This window comes from Sesamum indicum, linkage group LG10, assembly GCF_026168435.1.
Source record: "Sesamum indicum cultivar Baizhima isolate 11 linkage group LG10, ASM2616843v1, whole genome shotgun sequence".
Lineage (NCBI taxonomy): Eukaryota > Viridiplantae > Streptophyta > Magnoliopsida > Lamiales > Pedaliaceae > Sesamum > Sesamum indicum.
Window position 1 is genome coordinate 12,827,716 of NC_142666.1, and position 21,847 is coordinate 12,849,562.

Genomic DNA, 21,847 nt, shown 5'->3' on the forward strand with positions numbered 1-21,847 from the left:
ACGTTCTAGAACAAAATTATAGAATTTTTTATCCTAGAAAAAAAATTAGGACCAAAAGTTATAAAAACTGTATTTGTAGGTATGCTGAAAATTAAAAAAATTATAGACTTTTGGACTAGGATTCAAATGCAAATTATAAAATCAAGAGATGTAGATTTTTTTGAAAATATTCGTCGGAGATTATATTGTTCATCCTGCTCAAGTACCAATAGTGGATCCTTTTCTCAATTTGACAATAAAAGGAAGTTGGTTGACGCTGCCATTGAACTTAGACGAAGCCAAAAACCAAGAAATTAAAAAGAAAAAATTGAATTTCTTATTATTGAAGGTAATAGAAATATTATGCATATTGATTCTCAACTCCTAGTGAGGCCAAATAATGGAACTTAGGAGGCTAGTGGTAAGGAAGGTGCAGCACCCAGGTGGGCGATTATTTTACTTTTTCATCTTTGTTTGGCAAGGTAAACGAAAAAAAATAAGTTGGATACATCTTTTTGGACTTACATCCACACCACTTGATATATGAGTTCTTTACACAAACCACCTCTGCCTTTTGCATAATTATAGAAACCACCCTGACAACAAAAAAAAAAGGGTAGCATCAGTGATGATATTTATATTTTTTGTGGGATGTACATGTAATTCTTTCAAAAGTAGGGGTGATTTGTGTAAATGGTGGTAATTATAGACGATCTATGGATAGGTAGTTGAGAAGATGAGTTGGTTGATGAGGTGGAATGAAAGTAAGGATGAGATATTATAGGAGAGTTGGAGGTAAATGTGGATATTGCAAGAGTATTGAAGCGTGTAGGCAATGTAATGTCATCATTACCATCAGCAGAAAGAGGATCAGTAGGTATGGGACTTGGGATAGGTGCTAGGGAAATAGATTTATATGGGAAATGGATGTTCATGAAATATAACATCCCTATACATGAAGGTAGTGTGTGAATTCATATAAAACAATTTATAGGCCTTTCAATGGGGAGCATAACGAATCATAATACATTCATTTTCTCTTCGATTGAATTTGGTTCTATTTGGATCAACATTAGTGGAAAAACAAAGACACTTAAACATTCGAACATGATCATAAGTAGGTTATAATCAAGAAGTAGCTCAGAAGAGGTCTTCCAACCTAAGGTATAAGATGGAATTCTATTGATCAAGTATGTTGTTGTAAGGACGGAATCACCCCAAAATTACTTGGGATGTAAAGCATGTTGCTATATTAAGAAGATGTTTATGTTTTCTCTCAGTCCTCACCTTTTGTTGAGGTGTATATAGACAAGACCTTGATGTATTATATTAAGTGTATGTAGAAGGGACCAAATTTGATTTCTCAAGACCTTAGACCCATTGTTTGTCTTAACTTTTTTAACTTTAACATTGAATTGAGTAAGGATCAAGCTAAAAAATTGGTTAAAAGAGAATAGATTTTTGGATTTATGTTTCATCAAGTAGGTCCAAGTGGCCTTATTGAAATCATCCACTATTGTTGAACACAACTATATCCAGAAATGGTATGTTGTTGATATGGTCCTTGTATATCCAAGTGGATAAGGTCAAACATATATGGAGTATGAGAATCGCTCATAGCAAAAGTTAATCTAGTTTGTTTTACAACAGGACATATGTTGCATGGATGTGTATCACTCTCAAAAGGCAACTTAATGGAAGATATGTGCTTCATTACTTGTATACAAAGCATCCAGGGTGTTTATGCCAAAGTTTACTACAACATGAGGCACTAGAATTAACTAAACAAACCGTATTGGCTAAAGGCAATGCGGAAACTATCGAAACATCGGAGGAGGCATTCAAGATGTACAAGCTTTGAAATTTTCTCACTATGTCCAAGGTTTCTTTTGTTGCTTGGTCCTACAAAATGCAATATGATTGATCAAATTTGAATGGCAAAGAGTTGCACAGTTGGCTCATTAACAGAATATTAACTTTGAAATCAGGAATGTAAAACACATTAATAAGCAAGGTAGTGGTAGAAAGCTTCACATTTCCCACAAATGCAACATGCCTTTGGGAACCATTAGGAAAATAAATCAAATGGTGAAGCTTTAGTTTATAATAAGATTGGAACATAGTGATATTGGCATATATGTGACTAGTTGCTCCAATATCAATTATCCATGAATTCAAGTCGAATATGCTAAGACTAAAAGTGTTACCTGTAAAGTCCTTCAGTTGTGCAAAATTGACTCTAATAGGGTTTATTGGAGTCCTTTGTTTCATCATCCTTCATAACTATAAGAGCTCATTCAACTCTGGAGATTGTACAACTCCTTTAGCTCCATTATCAACCGTAGTAGTAAGTCTTTTGACTGCAACACCTATCATCTTTTTGTCTATCATTTGGTTATACCAATCAAGTATACCATGAATTTTGAAGTATGTTTACTTTGTATATCCAGATTTCTAACAGTTCCCACAGAGTAGATTCTTTTATCAGTAAACAACTTAGTTTTAACACCAAATTTCCTCACAACATCCTTACTTTTAACCTGAAAAACTGCACCCTCAGTTGTAGCAACCAGTCCTTCATTAACTGATCTTTTTTTCTCAACTTGGATTACAACAGAATACGCCTTTGACACCTGAGGCAGTGACTCCAATAGTGAAATTTGGCTATGCACATGATCAAAATCATTGGTAAGCAACAATAAAAAGCTTAACTAGTTGATTCGAAGTGTTTAACTTAGCAATTTATGTACATATATCACATGTGAAACTACCACATGCTCAGCTAGATGCAACCACCAAATATAGTATTCACCCCATAGTATTTCTTTTTTTAAGATCTTGTGTAGTATGGAGTGACTATAGACTACATTATGAACTTGAAGCGATTCCTTGCTGGATTTTATAGATCATTGGACCATTACTATCTCCATATATAGCTTTAAGCTCAATCCATAAATCTTTAGCAGATATCATGGAATAAGAGAATTAGCAATATCTTTTGAGAATGTTTGAACAACCACAATCTAATCATACAGCCTATGCAACTTCAACAAACAAACTTTTTAGAGTTTCTCGAAGGTTTCAGATACAATGAAACCAAGTTTCGACTAGGTTCCTAGAGTAATTTGTATAGCGGATCTCCACGAGAGATAATTGTTTCCATTCAGTTTTGTTAAAAAAAGTTTCATGTAAAGGTGATTAGTTGTATGTGCATCTCATTGAGATTGAGTTAATCTCTCATGGAGATCAATCCAATCTTTTTCTGCACCTTGCAAAACACTTTCACCAACCTCGGTTGCCATTTCATTTCCTTGATTGTTTACAAATGTGTTTGAATGCACAAATCAAATCAGTATGCTGAGACCTTCAAAATGAAGGCTCTGATACCATGTAGAAAAATGTAAAGAGAATCGGTTTGAGAGCGAAGAAGCAGTGGTATGTTGAAAATATTTCTTCCTATTGAAGAAAATGAAGTTCAACATATTTAAATACTCTACTCCCGCCTAACACGTAAAAAAGCTGATGAACTAATATACTAACTTGCTGACTAGGACTACATGGTCCAATAAGAGGAAAAATAATAAAAGTGTAATCCTGCTCATTATAAACGTAGAAACAAGAAATACGACTTCAAAGACTTCTTCAATTTTCTTCAATCTGGAGTTGTGCTCATTGAAGCTGAAGCTAAAGCGTCAGCACTCTCATCATCCTGCTCCAGCTCTTGCAAATCCTTCAATGGTTCAACAAGATGAAGAATACTAAGTACGACAAAACAACATGCATCAATATTGCACTCACCAACAGGCAGGAGAACATCCATTGCCTCCCATGCTTGCCCACCTTGCAAATGTTATTGTCTGATATATGAAATTCAGACATAATTGCTCAATAAGAAGAAAAATAATAAAAGTGTAATCATGCTCATTATAAAGGTAGAACGAAGACATACGACTTCATGGACTTCTTCAATCTTTTTCAATCTAGAGTTGTGCTCGTTGAAGCTAAAGCTAAAGCGTCAGGACACTCATCATCCAGCTCCAGCTCCTGCAAATCCTTCAATGGTTCAACAAGATGAAGAATATCTAAGTACGGCAAAACAACATGCAGCAATGTTGTGCTCACCAACAGGCAGGAGCAAATCCATTGCCTCCCATGCTTGCCCAACTTGCAAATGTTACTGTCTGATATATGAAATTCAGACATAATTAATTGCATCAATGGTAATTTCATCATTCACTGACATTTAGGTTTCATGAAATGTTGACATCACCTACCACAACTGATAAAAATTCTACAAGTAATAAATTAATTATCGAGAAGATACTTGTGGTTCTTTTACTAATTTATTTATAGACTTATTGTCACAAAATTTGTTAATCGAATAAGTCTAATTTCAGTTGAGATATGATTATAATTCAATATTTAGATTAGTAAATTAATTTTTTAACATATTAAATTATCTGCTAAAATACAACCAATTGAGCTAGGTATCATCGAAATAGGGAGTAATTTGAAAGTCAATTTTCATTTATAATTTGGATATGGGAAACCTAAAAATACGGTGGAAGAATAGGATAAGGTATCAGAAACTAACAAAGCTTAATTAAAACATGGACTAAATGATAGTTGTTGACTTACTCTCAGTGTATGTAATACTTCAATGAGAAACTTAATTTGAAAAGAATCTAATGATGATTTAATCTTCTTTGTTAAATGGGGATCGAAGTTGGTTCGTCAATTCTCTAAGAAAGGAAATCCTAAAAAGGTTGTGGAATGAGAGTGCAATAATGAAACTTCTTGAATATAAAATTGATCCATCATAAGAAATTGGGATATATAAGTTTTAGGGTAAATAATATAATTGAATTTAGTTTGCATCTAGAATCACTTTATTCACTTAAGTTATTTATTGACTTTAGCGTCCCCAAAGCTTAGCTATTGTCTCAATTTGGTCCTTCTAACCACTACTCTGTCAAAATTTGGCCGATTTGGACTTTTTGGAGGGTAAAATGGTAAACTTAAGTTTGATTTTCTCACTTTAGTCCATCAAGTGTGTAAAATCATCAAATTAGTCCTTTTCTTTTGTATGATGAATATGATGCAATTATATTATGTGAATAATTGAAACTTTAAACTCTTGTAAACATAATAATAAATAAGCTTAAATTAAAACTAATAATTATTTTTAATTTTTTTATTTCCAGAAGTTACAAAAAAAATCAAAAGTTATGACTATATTCTATAAAACTTATATAATCTGAAAATATATTAAAAAAATTTAAGTTAGTAATTTTGAATTTTTGAAGTTAAAGATACGTCTAAGAAAATTAACTAACAGTATTTATTAAATATTAATAGTTACTGTTTTTACAAAAACTTGGTGAAATGTACTTATTAACAAGATTTTATAGTGGACTTAATATATATAATTTATATTAAGAGGTTTTTATAGAATTTTTTCTTTAAAATGAACTATATATTTAGAAAAACCTCTTAAACTAAGTTTTATATAAGCTCATAGTCGAATTCACGTTGTCTCTGGAGCCCTAGCAATAAGGTTGATGAAGCGGTTTCACTTCTAGGTGTTCTGAATGGATCAGGCTGGGTGTGAGCGGGTTATCACTGATGTGTGGAGGGGGTCTGTAAGAAGCTGGAGGAGTGTTGAGAAGGTTTGGCTCAGTGGTAGTGGAGGACAGGAGGACCCCCACCACCACAGAGGATCAAGTAACTGGAGGAGAAAATAGATTGACTCAGGACATTGGATGTAGCGGTGAGGGAGGGGGAAAGGGAGGCATTGAAGGAGTTGGAGGTCTTGCTTGTATAGGAAGAGGTGTATTGGAAGCAATGGAGTAAGCTGCAATGGTTGAATGAGAGGGACAAGAATATGTCATTCTTTCATAGTTGAGTATGCAATAGGCAGAAGACAAATACCATAACCAGACTCAAGAATGAAGTGGGGGGAGGCGTATAAGGGTTAAATTATTCATATCTACTCATTTATTAAAATTTTAAAAATGAATGTTTTAGGACAAGAATTGACTCAAAGAAATTGAAACAAAATAAGGAGTACTACTCCATTTACCTTGAATAAATTAAATCTTTTAGAGTACCACTCCTCACATTAAAATGTGAAGAAGAAAATCTCAACCTTGTCTATTATAGTGAGACTGTTCACTAGGTCGGGTACGTCCAAGGCCTAAATCTTCATCTCTTCGGTGCATATGGCTTCTTTCCGTAGCTAATGGGCCCATTCATTCCCATCTCTGTAGGTGTAGCTATATCGAATCTGTATTCCGCTCGCGAGGTTATTCATTTGGGTGAGCATGTGTTGCAATCTCTAATTTCCTATTTTTCCTAATTGAATCATGGAAATTACGATTTATGCGTCCAACTCAACCCAAAGTCTTCCCCTTAGTCATGGTAGCCAGCTCTTTATATATGTTGTGCTCCATGCCAATGTATCTCTAAAAGTGGCCATCATGGTCCTTTCACTATCCTGAATTAAGCACTCCACACTAGCTCGACCAGTAGTGTTGCCTTTATCTGTGTTAAGGTTCAGCCAACCTGTGCTTGGTTGCTATCAAGATACTGCTATAGTGGGTGCCACGCCTTCCATAAAAAATGCACGCCAATCCATGACGCAAAGTGCACGAGGGAATGAGGGATTATAGGCTAGCGCCTTCCTTACTCTGCTATAAGTTCAGAAGTATTCGGAGAAGTCCCTTACAATATAAAGCTAGTATGTTTCCGCTCTTCCCTCAATGTTAGTGCTTGGAGATCGAGTACAACTCACTTCTCAGCTTAGTTTGTCTGCTAAGCATGAAAGCAAGGAGGCAAGATATATTTTAGTATTGTAGAGCTAGACTGCATGATTGGCTTGCAAAATAAGAGTTCAAGGATTTTAGCCAAGACTGAGATGCAAGCTTGATTTTTGTCTCTGTTATTGGGTGTCATAGTTTGGCACACATTTTCTCAACTCTTACCAAGTCTACCTTATGTGATTTGAAAAACTTTCACTCGCTTTTCAGTGGAACGGCCTTCTCGATCCCACTGCATATAGTCATTGAACGAATGTTAGCACCTTGTTTATGACTCGTTTGTTAGGAAATACCCAACTTTTGTGTTTCACCGAGTCTCTTTCCATCCATAGGTACCATAAGATATATAATGGAATCCAAGACCGGACCTGAGAGTCCACATTAGTGCAACACTGACATTTAGATGTTCACGAGACACCCTGTCATTATATCCATTTGTCTACTAGGATGATGGCATTCAACAGTAGCAAAAAAAACTCGACATTATAGACGTAATTGTCTTTCTGAAATATCGACCATTAGTTTCAGACCCTTCCCTGCTTCACTCTTAATACACCAGGGGATTGCTATTGTGAAACGATCGTTGGTCATGTCTTCCTACAACCAGTCACACTCACCCGCATAGTTTGGACCACAACCACTATATCTACCATTCCTCTTGGGAGTTCGACTCGCTTCCTATATAAGATCCCACACGTTATTATTCTAATGTTCTGTAACAGATTCTGAGCCACATTCCACTTTCCCCATGAGCTGGTTGAGGGCGAAATCCCCCAACCAATCATTAAACCAAAAAATTATATTGCCATCACCAAGCACCTAATACATGTGGTGTTCTGCCTCCTCCCTCACAAGTCATAGTCACCGCTGTACGGTTGACCCATGACACTATAATTTGACATTCAACGGATGCCAAAGTGCAAATACTGAAACATCATCTCCAAAGAAAATCATTTTTCCAGAACCACTACCACAAATTCCACAAAACACCATTATAATATCATGCAAAGCAAGAACCCTGAGCCCTCCTTCCATTGTGGAAAGACAATGCCACCACCATCTCATCCAATGCAAGTGGGAAACCAAGAAGTTAGAGCCCTAAAAAGGACTTGTCATGAGCTTCTCCATCCATTTAAGAACTAAGGCTAACGATTGAAAAATGTGGAAGAGGTGTAGTGGGATTCTTGTAACACTACACTGATCAACACTAATCTTCCCCCTTGTGAAAATATTTTCATCTCTTACCGTTGCGTGGAACCACAGATTCCAACAATAACGTCATCAAAAAAATCAACCTTTACCTTTCCTTTATGTAACAACGTTCCCAAATATATGATCGACAGCTTTTTGAACTGAAAAACTGTGTATCTCTTTACTTAGAGGATCTGTCACATTGCCGCTAAATTACTCATCATGAAAGAGCTTTACGCATTAGTTACTTGTTGCCCCAAGTCCGCCTCATATTGGTGGAGAAAGTCCATCAATTTTGTAAAGCTAGATGGCTTACTATCAGTACAAACAACGCAATCATTAGTGTAATCCAAATTAGAGAGTTTAGCCTCACATTGGACATTATAATACATTAAGGGATGGTACTCGAGTAATTAATCAAACCATCAAGATAGATATTTTGCTATTGAGATAAACAATGCTAGTGATTATGGATCACCTTGTCATCATCCATATTTTGAATCAAAGAATCCTATTTGTTCCCCATCGCCGACAAGAAGAAATAAAACTTCTTCCACCGCATTCTTGAAGAGTGTAATCTAGGTAAGCTGAATTCAGGCTTCTGTACTACCGCATAAAGAAACAACCATTAGCATTTTCCATGTGCAGTTTGATGAAGTTACGGAATCTTTGTTTAGTGTCTATTTCATACACTAATTCATGTACCCTCAACACATTGCCACTCAACAAATGGCCTGACACAAACCCCAATCTTTATAAAACGTTAAAATTGAGATTAAAACTAACTGAGTTGGAAAATACAGCCATGTTACAGAGTTAGAAAACATTACAAAAATATCTAACAAAAATCATTACAACAATTATACCATGATCAATAATATCGAATAAACAAAAGCTAACAAACACCTACTATTACAGTAGACAAGATCTACTATACAGTAGAAACAACATTCCACGAATAAGATGGCGTCGAACCCATGACCATTAAAGTCATGAAGCTTAAATTTTATCAACTAAACTAAAGCCTCACTGACAGCTCCGCCGCCTTCACGAAATCATATAGAGGAAGAGTCCTAAACCTCGGAGATGGACCAAAGAGATGGGGAAATGCATTGGATTCGTCCATTGCTTCAGAAATCAAACCACTTCCAAGCAGCAACAGGCAACACATGTTAGATCATAAAACATATTGTATTCTGATATAAATACAGATGCAAGAGCTTCGCTACTCCCAACTCTCACTCCAAAACAACACAGCCCGACCTGGTCGTGCTAAACTTTCCAGCACAGCTGTGTTATCCAATTTTATTAGTTTTACTCCCAATTTTAATGATTAGATCAAAATCAAACAATTTGTAAGATAAGGGATCAATATCGTACTTGAAAAAGTTCAAAAATTAAAATTAAATTTGATTTTTTATCCAAAGGATAGGGACAAAAGTGTAAGTTACCCATTAAAATAGGCTAATTTAAATAAAATGATCGTCGGTTCAATTCCAGTGTGTGTGTATATATATATATATAATATTATCGTATTTAAGGTTAAATTTTAGGATAAATTACAATCAGCTTCTCTGAGTTTGACATAATTATAAATATTTTTGTATTATTTAAAAAATTATCCCATACATTACAATCACATATAACACATAGGAACAATTCCACCGATATAAAGATAATCCAACAAATAGTCCACAACTAAATATATAAACAACCAATATACAAAAATCCATGTATGGAAATCTAAGTTCACGATCAAATCTAAGAAACCAATACATATAATTATGTATACATAAATTCAATTAGCTACACTTGCTACAAATCTAAAAAATGCTTCAATTAACACAAGGGATTGCTCAACCCTCTATTTTGTCGTCACATCCTATAATAGAATATTGTACATATAATCAATATATACAGAATATCACAAACTTTAAATAAAATATTATATAATTTTCGTACATTTTCCATCAATATTTACTTATATTAAAGTCCAAACCTCTGTTCCATTTTCTTTTAAATAACTACACTTTCTAAGCTTCTGAAGTATACATTTAATTTATCAAGTAATTCATAAGAATTCATTTAATCAAACCCCTTATATATTTATAACTATCATTTATAATAACATCTGTAAATTATATTACCATTAAAAACCTCATTCCCTTTTTAATAACACAATATTTCTTAAATATAATTTTTGGAACATTTCTATGAATTTTCTATCAATCTATCTTTACTATATAATTTAATTAAACAACAATATATAGAATTATGTATTTGGTTAATCATTCCAATGAAATTTTGTAAATTAACTATAATAATATTTAAATATAACAAATCTAATAATTTAATTAACCAATAATATTTGACATCACCAAGACAGAAATTTTTTCTCTTGTGATGACTTATATCATTTGCAGCAACCTGTTGTTCGAAAATATGAAGCCATGTCAGAAATAGCAGGCCATGAAATTCTAGTTGCAGGACGAGAAAATGGGTGTATGACTTTGGGGTTAAGTTTTTTCGAAAATCATAAACCATGGGGAAGGAAAGGTAACAGAATGAAATTCAGTCTTGATGGTGTTACCATAAAAATTTGAATGAGAAGTCCCGTTTCTATATACATATCCGTTGATATGTTGTATGATCAATATAAGATAAAATATTTCACGGTTTATATTGATTCAGGATTAGGGATCTGCACGGAAAAGCCTGGAGTTTTCCGTAAAGAAGCTAGAGAAACCTTACCCGTTATTGCAGGAAGGGATTTTTCACAAAAAATCTTGATACCCAATAAGAAAATACGAAAAGCCAAGATCATGATTGGAGGAGCATTTGGATCCCCCTAGTTTAGGGTAAAAACACCTCCTATTTACTTTCATGATGCAGGTGTCAATATCTTACTAGGTACTAATTTCATTCAAATATTTGCAAGATATATGCAAGAATCAAAGGAATCTGTTAATGTTTACTACTAACTGTGGTAGTGAGATACAGGTGTTGCAAAGAGAAAAGACATTTAATAGGATAATGCCAATAAATTTTCACGGCCAATGTGGTGATTTAGATGCCAGATTAACTCATCCAAAAATGCAGGATAAGAGAAAATTTGGTAAGGTCCTTTTGTCTTTCAGGCGACGAAAGAATGCAGGAAGAGGAAATGCAGGAAAAGGAAATTATGAACCGTAAAGAAACACTACTGGAAATGAAATCGCTAGATATCAGCGACGAAAGCAGGTTTTCTCTTGACAATGTCAAGAGGCTCATTTAGAGGAACTTTAGTGAAAATCCTCTGGCATTGTGGGATAGGAACAAGATAGAAGCTACTCTAAAGCTCAAGGAAGAATGCAAGTACGAGTACATTCGATACAAACCTGTCCAGATGAACATATAAGACAAGAAAATTATGTAGATATTATCAAAGAGCATATCAGTCTTGGACTCATCAAGCTTGGAATCTCTACTTACAGCAGTCTTGGATTTCTGGTAAGAAACCATGGTGAGATTAAGAGAGGTAAGCATAACTATCAAGGCATTAATAAAATATTAGAGTTTGATGGTTATTACATTCTTAGTCGAGAACACTTAATTTTCATTGGATTTACATCAATATTTTATGGTTATTACAAGGCAAATGAGAGATACCATCTTTCATAAAATAAAAATTATCTTTATTGATGGGGTTATCACCTTCAAGGCTAGACTCGTGGCGAAAGGATATACCCAACGACCTGGGGTTTACTTTGAGGAAACCTAGTGACCCATGGCTATGGCCAAGTCCGTCTGGATACTGCTTGATATAGCAGCATGGTATTACTATGAAATATGGAAGATGGATGTGAAAATGACTTTTCTCAATGATTTTGTTGAGGAAGAGATCTATATAAATCAACCGGAAGATTTCATTTATGTTGGAGAAGAGTAGAAGGTCTTCGTCTCCAAAGATCCATCTATGGCCTCAAACAAGCTTCCTGAAGCTGAAACATGCATTTTGATGAAATCATATGGGGCTTTGATTTCATCAAAAACGAATTTGATCCTTATATATGTTAGAAATGGTGACCACAAAGCCAATTGGATTGGTAGTTTTGGGAACCATATAACAATCTTTATGAATGTGATATTATCTTGATGAATATTGTAAGCATTCTTCTATGGCACAATGTGTTTGTTGTGCTTACTATTTACGCTGAACGGTGTTTTAATGTCATAACAAATGCCCACAGACCAATTGAATAACCCATGTAATTGGCTGCGCATTGGATGACAACTATGAAACACTTCTGAGAGTTGGTCTAAAACGTTCCAAGTCAAGGACCTTGAGAATAGGAATTGAGACTTCTATGGAGACTTGCACTAAGTATTGCATTCATTGGATGAGTTCAGTATTTCAGGCGACAAACATGGGATGTCTATGCAATTTTAGTGGATTAGTTGACAATGTTATTTACTGATTGAACTGACTTGCAGGAATAGTCATATGGAAGCCTGGGAGGCTCGGTCGGTATAACTTGAATTCCCAGCTCCGATAGTACACGGTTTCCATGAACTTGAGGAATCATAGCTATTGCATGCATACGATGGCTATATCTTGGATCTGGCGTGAGATGACTGTGTCTTTGATGTGGTCATCATAAGCCTTTTCCAGTGTAATCGGATTATGTATTGAGGATGGTGGATTTCAAGATAGAATTCATCCCTTATCAGTATATGATGGATATATCTTCTATGCGCTCTGAGATGGTTTAGACTGTCTAAGTCTATGGCCATAGCGATTGATCTAAAAGAAAATGGTTTTCTTTGTCGATCAATAGAGTAAACGAATCTCAAGTATTCAGCATAGTTGCCTGGTCTAGGATGGGAATTGACACTCAATTCCATTCCCTAGACTAAGGTCGGGAGATGGTTGATGGAAAGACCATTCCTGTATAGAATTCGAGAGCCCAAATGTTCACGCCAACATTCACCTGTTCTCTAGTGCCATAGACAGTTGCTAGACGACCACCATGGTGACGGGCATTTCTAATTAATGGTTAATTAGAAATAATTAATTAAATTAGATTTTATTAATTATTTAAATTAGACACAATGTCCAAATCTAGTTGAGGGTAAATTTAAAGAGTCAGACACAAATCACTATAGAATTGGTGGAATTTATTTAAAATTAATTCGAGAAGGAATATATTAATTTAATTGGATTAAGTTAATTCAAGGAGAATATATAAATGATTGGATCATTTATTTAATAGTCCATTTGATGGATGGCTCAAGAATTAATTAATAAGATTAATTAATTTTGGGCCTAACACTTTTAAATTAATTGGATTAATTTATTTTGTGGATCAATTAATTAGAGTTTGGGCTTAGATTGGACTTTGGTTGGACTTAATTTAATTTGATTAAATCGAGTCCGGTCCATTCTTGAAGTTTAAGCCCATTTGAGGGAGGTTAAGAAGGATTGAACTCCTCACCATGATGAAGATACTGGGGTAGTTATTTCATCATGGTTGAAAGTTATATGCATGTGCGTGTATAGGTTGCCTTAGAGGCAAACTTGGTAGTTATTGAATTTTGAATTTAATTTTATGTAATATATAAAACTACACACATATCATGTATAACCAACACCTAAGCCACCAAATTTGCTCTCTTTTCAGTCCAAAAATGTTCTTCTTTTTGTTCTACATTGAATTGGATTCAAGTTAGAACATAAAACATTCCATAAGCACTAAACAATAGTGTTAGTTTGTAGTTGTTTTTTCTTCTTGTTCTTTGTTCTATCTGGCAATATAAAAAGAATTATATCTATTCCTTAGTGTGGTGCGGAAAAATTAGAGGGGTTCTAATTTGGATGCTATAGTGAACGGGAGAACGTAAAGGGAACAACCCACATTGCTGCTCAACTATAGAAATAAAAAGATAAAGTTTCATATTTTACTTCTATATTTTTTGGTTTATCCTCTAGCCACTTGTCTAACATATTTATATGTTGATTATTATGCTTTTGACAAATACCGAAGAGATTGGTGGACTTAAAGAGTTTAGAAATAGATAATTTGGACAACCTACGAGCATGAGGGTCCTATCTTAAAGGGAAATTACTAGGAAGCCCTTTTTTTGGATAAAGTACGTTTGCCAGTGGTTTTTTGGATTTGATCCATAAAGATGTTTGTGGGCCACTTGAAGGGCTGGATCGGCCTGAGAAGCGCGTCGGAAGCGTGAAAAATCAAAACGTTGCTAAAACGAATTAGATCCGATAAAAGAAAATAAATTCTGAATCACACTATTAATTAATGTATATTCGAATTTCTCTGGCTCTCAACTTAAATCTAATTGAAGGAGAATACAAAAGTATATTTGGAGAAGAAGAATTTTCTCAGATTTTCTAGAGGAATATCCGTGGGCCAAACTAAGGGGAGAGCGAGAGAAAGAGATTTTGATAGATGCCAGAATCTCACATTTTCCCAAAACGTGTGCTTCTATTCGATTTGAGAATAGTGTTTATCATGGAATCCAATTCTATATAATCAGCAACAAAATCTCTCTTAATCAAAATTGCAATTATCTTTTCCAATTCAAGGGGTAATTGGCCACTTGGCAAGTAACTCTCTAATTGTGGCTAGATCTTTAGTATATTTGGATTGGGCTATTTTTAATTTGTCCAACAAATTAATCAAGTCCAAGTCTTAATTTATGGGGTTTATTATTTAATTTAATTAAATAAATACCCAATAGAAAACTCATGTGAATATTTAATCTAATTAAATATTCACTAGATCAAATATACTCAATTAATAAATTAAATTTATTACTCAAGCCCAAGTAATTAATTAGTCCAACTAATTAAGATAAGCCCATCCCTATTAATTAATAAATCCAATCTATTAATTAAAGAAGCCTATCTACTAATTAATTGATGAATCCAATTCATAAATTAATTAGCTCAAGCATTTAAATTTATCCAATTAATTTAAAATAAAATGCTAAGTCCAAAATTTAGTTAATTCAATTAATTAAATTCTTGGCTATCCATCCAATAGATTATCCTAAATAAATGATTCAATTATTTTTTTTCTCCTGTTCATTAATTAATTTGATGCATTTAAATTAATTCGTTTCTTCTGAAATTAATTCCAAATTAGTTACATCATATCCAAAATAATTTGTGTGTGGCCCTTTAAGTTCATCGTCAGTTAGACTTGAGCGTGTGTGACCAACACAATTAATTAAAATCTAATTTAATTAATTATTTTTTATCGTCCCGTAACTAGAACTAGCCCGTTACTATGGGTGACTGTCTACCAATGGTCCATTGTACTACAGACTAGGTGAATGTTGGCTTCAACATTTAGGCTCTGAGTCTATACGAGTACGGTCCTACTGTCAAACATCTGTCGGCCTTCGTCTACGGCATGGAAATGGGCGTCAGTTCTCATTCTTGACTAGGCAACTATGCTTTATACTCGAGAAGCATTTACTTTACTGATCCAATCTGGAAAACCTATCTATGATCGATCAATCTCTTTGACCAAAGACTTTTAGAGTCTAAACCATCTTAGAGCGTATAGGAGAACTCTCTGTCATATACTAACAGGGGACAGATTCTTTCTTGCAATCCACCATCCTTGCTACATACTCCTACTTCACTGGATAGGCTTACGATGACCATACCTTACGACACAGCCACCTCTTGCATATCCAAGATACAGTCTTCGTATGCACACGACTGCCATAATTTCTCAAGCTCGAAGACTAATCTCGTACTATCAGATTGAGAACCCCAGTCATACCCGTCAAGCCTTAAAAGACTTCCATATGATGATTTCCATGAATCAGTTTAGTCAGTCAACTACCTTGTCAACTAACTCACTAAAACTGCACAGACGACCTACATCTCCTACCGACAAAACATAGTTGTAGTACTTAGTGCAAGTCTCTACAGGACCCCCAATGCACTATCTCGAGGTCCTCGACTTGGAACTTTTCAAATCAATCCTCAAGAGTTGGTGTCATAACTATAAACCTATGCGCAGCCTAACTCCGTGGGTTTAAAGTTTTCAATTTGTGGGCGTTCATTGTGATATTGACACCTTGTTCAATATCAGCGGTAAGTACAATGGAATACACTATCAACTTGATGAATTCTACCATATTCATCAATCTAATATTATTTGATAAACATTGACCAATGGCAAACAGCCAATCCAATTGGCTTTTGGTCACCCATTCGAATAATCTCCCACTTGATTATTAAGCCAATTACCTATGTCACCCAGAGCATGAGCAATCTACGATATCAACTCGATTTTGTGGGTCTACTTTATTTTTTTCTGGAGCTATATGATCTAACCATGTATTTCCTTCACCATCGTTGGCATCAAGATCTATAGAATAGATCAAGAAGGATGTTATGGTTGACCTAATCCTCGTATATTGAGAAATTCTTGAAGAGATTCAAGATGGAGAACTCAAAACGAGGTTTCTTTCCCATGAGGCATGGGATTAAGATGTCCAAAAAACAGTCTCCTAAGACTAATAAAAAATATAAAAAGATGTCGAACATCCCCTATGCTTCAGCCGTAGGAAGCATTCAGTATGTTCTCCAGTGCACCAGGCCTGATATCGGTACGCTTTAAGCGTGACGAGCAGATATCAAGCACGTGCTGGGGAGGCGCATTGGCGCGCATTCAAGACAATACTTACTAGCTGAAAAGGACTAAAGATATGCTCTTAATTTATGGTAGTGGAAAATTGATATTGGAAGGCTACAACGACGCTAGCTTCTAATCCGATGATAATGATGCCAAGTCTCAATCGGGTTTTGTATTCAAGCTAAATGGTGGTGTGGTTGCTTGGAAAAGTTCCAAGCAGGATACCACAGCGGATTCCACCTAGGAAGCTGAATACATAGCGGCTTTGAAAGCAGCTAAGGAAGTGGTTTGGATGAAAAACTATATTCAGGAGTTGGATGTGGTACCTAGTATTGTTGAGCCCGTAGTTATCTTCTACGATAACAACGGGGCGATAGCACAAGCAGAGGAACTGAGATCTCATCGTCGTTCCAAACACATTCTTAGACGCTACCATCTGCTTAGAGACATAGTGAGCAGAGGTGACGTCAGGTGGGCCGAGTCAGCTCAGCACAAAACACAGCAGATCCACTTACTAAGCCAATATCGCAAATCGCCAATGCTCGACATCTGGATAAGATGGATTTGAGGTCGATGGGTGATTGGATTTAGGTTAAGTGGGAGATTGCTAGAATAGATGTCCTAAAAGCCAATTAGATTGGCATGCTTGTAAACTATTCTGACAATAACTCAATTTTGTCTAATATTATTTAGTGAATAAAATGAGTATTCGCTATTGGCATTTCATTTGTGTGCTCATTGCATTTATGTTTGTGTTTTTGTCAAACATGACAACAGAGCCTACAGACCAGCCTGAACAATCGTGCAACAGTTGGACTGCGCATTGGATGGCGGTCATAAAACCAACTATTTAGGGCTCGGTCTGTAATGTTCCAAGTCGAGCACCACGAGAACGGGCATCAAAAAGTCCTGTGGAGATTTGCATTAAGAGTTGCATTCATTTGATAAGTGTCGTAATTCATCGGCGACATACGTGGGATGTCTATGCGATCTTAATGGGTTGATTGACTAGGTGTCGAATCAATTGAACTGACTCGCTGGGATCGTCATATGGAAGCCTCGGAGGCTTGATTGGTGACTTGAGTTCCCAACTCCGATAGTATGGGAGTAGTCCTCAGACTTGAGGAATCACGGTAGTCACGTGTATGCGATGATTGTATCTTAGATTTGTGCGAGAGGTGATCGTGTCTCACACATGAACATCATAAGCCTTGTCTAGTGCATTCAAAGTATTTAGCGAGGACGGTGAGTGCTAAGAAGAGGATCTGTCTCCTGTCAAAACATGATAGAGGTATATCCTATGCACTTGGAGATATGTCTACGCTCTATAAAGTTATGGCGACAATCATTGATTGAATAGGAAGAGGAGGTTCCTATGTCGAGCAATTTGGTGTAACGCGATCTCAAGTATTAAGCATAGATGCCTAGACCATGATGGCAATCGACGCCCAATTTCATGCCTTGAACGAAGGCTGGGAGACAGTAGACGGGAAGGACCATACCCGTATGGACTCGGGAGCCTAAACATTCACATGAAAATTCGCCTAGTCTCCAGTGCCATGAACCGTTGCTAGACGGACACCAATGGTGACGGACTTTCTTGATCAAGGGTTGATCAAGAATTATTAATTAAATTAAATTTAATTAATAATAGTGTTAGACACTAGCCCAAGTCTAGCTGAAATGTGAACCTAAAGAGTCACATACAAATCACCGAGAAGGGACGAGGAATTAATTGGGAATTAATTCTGTAAGTAACTGAAATACTTGTATATGAGAGGGATCTATTGGATGCATAAGCCTAATGATAAATTGATTTGATTAATTTATATTGGACTTGCCCTTATTATTTAATAAGTTGGACTTATTATTTAATAAAGGCTTATTGGGTTCATATATTTAATTGGATTAAATATATGATGGACTTAATTAAGCGGACTTTAATTAAATTGGATTTAATTAATTGGACCTGGTATTTTAATTAATTAAAATCAGCCCAAGCCCATTGATTAAGTTGGTGGAACTGATTGGAAAATAAAATTATTGACTAACAAAATCATTTTTGAAAAATGCCATGTTAGTCATCCTTTATTTGGAATAAAAGATTATTACCTTATGGATGGTTAAATGAACCTAGACATGTTTTAATGCATCCATTCAAGGTATTTATATATGTGTATTAGTTATTAGGAATAGCTAATGAATGAATACACAAAAATAATTTCCTCTCCTCCCAATCATTTCACTTGGCCGAACCCCCCTCTTGTGCACACTTGGTGTGTTCTACTCCTCAATTCTTTTCTAGTAAATTGAATTGAGGAATCTCAAGTTTCGGTATGGTGTGGACGCGACTTAAGAGGGTCTCTACGTTGAGACTTTGGGTTAACGAATTAACGAAGGAGGTTCAAAATAAATAAAGAAAAGGTAATTCTTGATTTACGATTTATGTTCCTCTCAATTTTTATTATACCAATAGCCCCGTTAATTTTATTGTTGTTTAATTTCATTAACTACATTGAATGCCCCGGAACTCCAAGGGTACACCCCTTGGGTTCATGGTTTCATTTCAATTTTTTTTTATTTTACGCAATTTATTTTAACCGCTTCCGCTTGTGCGTTCCCGAGCTGATCCACTCGCACCTCGCGGTGCCCTTTCAAACTTTTATTCTTATATTCATTTATTCTTAAATTCAAAACTAACTTAAGCATCGGAAAGTTAGCTTTTTATTATTCAAGTCCTCTTTATCAAGAGCTTCATTCAATTACCCCAAATCTAACATAAAGATCCAAGAACTTTGGACCAGTGCTAAAATCGCATGCATCATAATTAATAAAATTTTAATTAACTATATTTATGAATTTAATTAATTTAATAAGTATGAAATAATGGAATGTAATGAAAATTATGAATTAATAAACGTATAAAATTAGAAAAAATATTTTATTATAAACTATTATTCGATTACAAAATTAAAAAAAAATAAAATCCAATCTAAACCCTTCTCATCTACATCGTCCATTTCATCATCTTTCAGCGCCATGGGGTCTGCTGGAGGCTGTGTTGGGCCTATGAATTGTGACGGTCGAGCAGTTGAGGATGGTCAGACAGCCGAGAAGCTGACATGCATCTCCTTCATATGGCCATCATGTTGACCATCATCATCTCGAGCCAGCCGATGTGATCCTCCATGGCGCGGGTTTGATTGTGGCGCGGTTTGAGGTGGCGATGATGATGTGTAGGTCCAACTAGAGAAGTGGGCCTCTAAACCAAGGCCGAATACACAATCTTTGTTCTTGCCCCAATTGCAGCCAGCCATAGCTGCTACTCGATCATTGACATCAAAGCCTGTGGGCTGAGGCTAATGATCTTCCATCAGCTTCGGGAACGTCTCTTGCAAAACAAACAAAATTATTAGTACTTTACTCCGAAATTATACTAAAAAAGATAAAACTATAATGGTACATACTGCCACCTCACCTGTCGTTCGCCTTTTTCTTATAGCATCTAGCGAACAATTCTATCTGCTTAGACGGCCGGTCGTGCTCTGCCTCCTATAGAAGAATAAAAAAATTAGCATAATGTATAAAATAATGATAAACCTTTAATTATACTATAATGTACTTACCATCTTTCTCTTGTGCATGCCGACAGAGGAGGATCCTCGTGGTACACAGTACAGGACGTCGGGGTTAACCGTCCGATTTGCATTATTCTTCGCGCACTCCCCCTGGGAGTCCGCGCTGGCACAGTATGCCTGGAGTTGGAGCCAGACATCGTTGGCCAGCCAATGTGGCTTGACCAGGCTCGTCCGGGCGATGGCGAACTTGTTCCATATGTATTTGCCGACCCACATGTGGATGACCCAAAACATTGACTCATCATCTTAGTTCCACCAGGAGGTCATCTACAGTAAGAAAATTAAAGAAAATATTAGTAAAATTTATTAAAGAATTTAGATTATAATATAATACCAAATTAATTTAAAGTATATTCCTTCATAGACTTGTACCAGAAATATTGGTGCTCTGGTGGCACCTACCTCAAACATGTCCATAGGTGGGGATAGTGTCCTCACACCCCGCATTGATGTGTTGTTGGAAGCACCAGTAAGAGTTGAAAGGACATGTTAATTAGTGATATTTCAGATAAAATAATACTAAAAATAATCGTAGAAAAATTTACCTCGCGTCATCGAGACTGATATACTGGCGCGCTGATGGTGGGTAGACTGCTAGTGGTGCTAGTGGTGGATCAGCCCATGGACGGGCAAGATCAGCCACTGGTGTGGCAGACGGCTGTCTGGCCTCTTTAGGTGCCGCATCAGATGGTCCAGCATTATCTACAATCTGCGGAGCAGCTGACTGTCCAACAGTGTCAGGTGGTGGGGGTAGTCAAAAGACTGCTTCCCCAGCCTGGGAAGCATCAGACAACACGGATGGAAGTGGTGTGCCACGACCCCAACCACGACCACATGGTACAGGTGGTGTACCACTAGACATAATCTAAACAAATTATAATAAGTATTAATTTTTGTGATTGTGGAAAAAATTATCCTAATTTAATAATTAATAAAAAAAATACTAATTCTTATACATTGGACATATTATCATGATTTATGCTTATTGTACTCATTAATTATTTAAAAATGTGTAGTTCTTTTTTGCAATATACAGATGGGTCAAATAATGCTTTAAGCGTCTTTAGCCTATCACCTAATCTTTTGTTATAGTACCACTCAAGTTTACTCGCATTTTTCTATGAACATTGTCTTTTATTGACAGATGAAAATGGATAAAACTAACTAATTTTACTGACAAAAATTCACTTGATGGGTTAAACAAGCTTAAAGTAATGGGTGATTCGTTTGTATGTGGGAAGAAAGGTTGTGATTATCAATATTGTTATGTAAATACTATTATTATTAGAGATATTAATTATTGATATTATTATGTGAATAATATATTATAGGGAATATTAGCCTCATTTTATGATTACTGACATTATCACCTAAATAATGTTATTATTTATTTTATTTTTCTAATTTTGTAATTATTGATATTATTTTATAAATAATATTATTAATGAAAATATTAATTATTGATATTACTATGTGAATAATATTATTATAGGAAATATTAGCTTCAGTTTAGGTTATTGACATTATTACGTAAATGATGTTATTATATATTTTATTTGTCTAATTT

At 35.4% G+C, this 21,847-nt stretch overlaps 1 pseudogene; it reads left to right on the top strand.

Annotated features, from left to right (window-relative positions):
- Window positions 1-16,543: 16,543 nt before the first annotated feature.
- On the top strand, window positions 16,544-17,233 carry LOC148786679 (secreted RxLR effector protein 161 pseudogene; annotated as a pseudogene).
- The last annotated feature ends 4,614 nt before the right edge of the window (window positions 17,234-21,847 follow it).